Genomic DNA, 3,164 nt, shown 5'->3' on the forward strand with positions numbered 1-3,164 from the left:
GGGTCCTCGGAGGTCTCGGATCGGAGCTAGGAAAGCCCGCTAAGGGTCGGGGGCTCCCTGGGCGCGCACGCACTGCTGGTCCTCCGGTTGCACCCAGGGAGTGGTCATCGTGCGCCCTCTCCACGATCCTAGGAGGCCCCATTGCCTTGGCCGCGAACCCCCAGACTGAGTTCCCCGCCTTCTCCAGCGGCAGGAAGTTGGCCGGGAGGAGAAGGCGGAATCCAAGCGCTTTCGGTCGGAGACTGGGAGGCAGGATGGCGTGCACCCCGGACCAGGGGGTTTGGGGACTGTGTATGGGGGAGGGGAGGACGCCCCTCTTCGCTGACTCTGGCTGGACGCTGGCGAAAGGTGCTGCGCGCCGCAGTACAGCCAAGCCAAGGGGCGGGGCTCCGGAGGAAGGCAGATGCCCACCTCCTGCCCTTCTGATCCTCTGCCTCAGTTTCCCTGAGTAGTTCATCTCTTCCAGTCCTCCGCCCCGCCTCCCGTGGGGTCGTGGCTTTGTTCTGGAAGGAAAGTGAACCTGAGGCTGCGTGGCTTCGGCGCCTCTTCTTTCCCCTGGGGCCTGGGGATGGGGCGCGGGCGCGGGCACGCGTGCCGCCGACCCCGCGCGGTTCTGGGCCCAGACAAGCGTGGGAACCTAGCCCACTCCTTCTGGCACGAGTTGACTCATCGGGGATTTCCATCCCCTTACCAGACTCTTCCCTAGTCAGACACTCCAGGCGCCACGCGCTGAGCCCACGGTGCCCCGCGTGGCGCGACACGGGCGCGGCACTCGCGGTGCAGCTGTCGCTGGACCCCTCACCCCCCTCTCCCCAGTCCTCTAGGAAGATCGAGGCGGGGCCCCGGGCTGGACGCACAGGCGTCGCCCATTCCCACTTGGAGACTTGGGGGTCCCCTGCGTGCGGCTGTCGCGGAAGAAAGGAGGCGCGGCCCCAGAAGCAGCCAGTGTGGATACCGTGCATTCCACCGCCAGATAAGGAGGCCGAGACTGCGGCCCAAGGGCGGGGGCGGGTTGTGCGTGTCTCCAAGGAGACGCTGGGCTTCGCCTGGTGGGGGTGGCCTGCCAGCGGACCAGAGGTGTCTCCAGCCTCCTTTACTGTTGTCTGAGCCTGGGCTGAGTTTAGGAGCCTCCACCCTCGGGGGCCCTCGTTCACTTGTTCATTCATTCATCTATTCATCCATCTATCCATTCATCCATCCATCCCACACATTTTCTGAGTGCTTTCTAAGTATGCCAGGCATTCTTCCAGGGACTGAAGGATTTAGTTGCTGGCCTCTGACACACATTCAACCATGGAAGCTGACAAAAAACAAGAAATACAATGATAATTTTTGAAATTGGCAAGTGCTGTGAATATAATAAAAGATGCTGTGATAGAAAGGGCCTAGGGAAGGTGGCTAGGATAGCCTAGTGGTTAGAGGCCACTAAACAGAAACCTGAAAGATAGGAAGGCCATGCCAGGTGAACAAACAGCAGAGGCAAAAGCTCTGAGGTCGGCATGGGGCTGAAACGTGAGAGGCCAGTGTGGTTCAGTGGAATGGCTCTGGGGGAGAGTGGGAGGAGGGGAGGTGGGCAGGGGTCACTTTGGATACTGGGGAACCATGGAAGAGTTTGGAGGTGAGGAGTGACATATTGAAGCTATAAATTTAAAAGCTCCCCCTGGCTGCTGCATGGAGAATGGCAGTATAGAGGGGTTTGGATGCGTGCATGTGAGCTTGGTCGTGTCTGACTCTTTGTGACCCCTGGACTGTAGCCTGCCAGGGATTTCCTCTGTCCTTGGGATTTCCTAGGCAAGAATACCAGAGTGGATTGCCTTTTCCCCCTCCAGGGGATCTTCCCGACCTAGGGATTGAAATGCAGGCAGATTCTTTACCACCGAGCCACCTGGGAAATGGAAACTGAAGGGAAACGGAGCCCAGGGGGATATCCTAGGGCAAGGGGTATGGGACCTGTGAATGCCCAGAGGAACAGTAACCACAGGGCATGCCTCCATAGAACTTGCGGGAGGGGCTTCTGGAAGCCACTGAGACTTCCTCCTGCCTTCCTCTCTCTTTAATCTCCCCCTGAACAGTCTTGGTGTGTCTCGCTTTCCTTCCCTCCAAACCCCATCGCTTGTCCCTCTTGCTTCAGGCCTGGCCATTCCCCAGTGCTGAGCCTAGTGACCTCTTACTGAGCATCTGGGAGGTGACTGCCTTGGTGAAGGTGAAGAGGAGTCAGGCCCTGCGTTAGCCACGCCTGGGAGCCTGATGCAGGGAGGGGAAGCAGGCCAGGCCTGTATTTGCCTCAGGGTGACTGTGCCAGCTCCAGCCTCCAGACCCTGGTTCCTCTTTCTGGGAATCGTCCTAGTGGAGAAGAAAGAGGCATTCGTCTTCTCTAACTAACCACCCTTCCTTCTGAGGCTATAAGAAATGATGGTAGTCTCCCAAGGAAGAAGACGACATTTTGGTCAGTCCCTGGGGTATGAGGACTGAAACCACTTCTTATTTATCTAGGAATCGGCCATAAATCTTTCTCTGGGCCTCCAGACAGGAGAGAGGTTTGAGGGGCGGTGCAGGGGGCACACCCTGGGCTTCTAGCCCACCAGCAAGGGTGCTTCCCAGACCTGCCACAGGCCCTCAGTTCTCAATTATGATCCCCAGGAGGGGGCCAGTAGGCCAGGGCAGCTCGAGGGTGACTGGTCGGGGTGACCCAGCGGTCAGGCTGTGGTTCAGACTCTCCCCGGGGACATCCACAGTCTTAACAATGTCCTCGAAAAGAAATGAGCTCCAACCGCCTGGAAAGAGCCCGCTCAGTAGTGCAAACCATAGAGCGCCCCCAACTGGGCCAATCAAATGTCGAGGATGCAAAGCTCAGGCCAATAGCCCTGAGTTGCTCAATACTCTGGGATTGAAAATAAGCCAATCAGAGCGCGGGGCTGTTTCTGGCCTGTCGGTCGGTCTGGTAAGGTCCAAGACCTGGGCCAAGCCCGCTGCAATGGGCAGAGGGCATCGGGGCGCCTGGGCCCCGTCCGGCAGGGAAACAAGGGGCCTCTGTGTGGCTATCTGGGCGGAGCGACAGTCCCTGGGGATGCGCACAAGCCTTTCTCTGTTCCCAAACTAGGACGGATGTCCTTTTGCCCAGGGGGAGCAGCTGCCTCTATCAGGCCGGGGGCCAGGGCGCCCCT

At 59.1% G+C, this 3,164-nt stretch overlaps 1 protein-coding gene across 1 annotated transcript in view; it reads left to right on the forward strand.

Moving 5' to 3' along the window:
- The window catches only part of S1PR2 (sphingosine-1-phosphate receptor 2), a 6,822-nt gene that overhangs the window by 328 nt on the left and 3,330 nt on the right, over positions 1-3,164 (forward strand). The gene's annotated exons all lie outside the window — the stretch shown is intronic.

Source organism: Bison bison, unplaced genomic scaffold, assembly GCF_000754665.1.
Source record: "Bison bison bison isolate TAMUID 2011002044 unplaced genomic scaffold, Bison_UMD1.0 scf7180017864492, whole genome shotgun sequence".
NCBI classification, from domain to species: domain Eukaryota; kingdom Metazoa; phylum Chordata; class Mammalia; order Artiodactyla; family Bovidae; genus Bison; species Bison bison.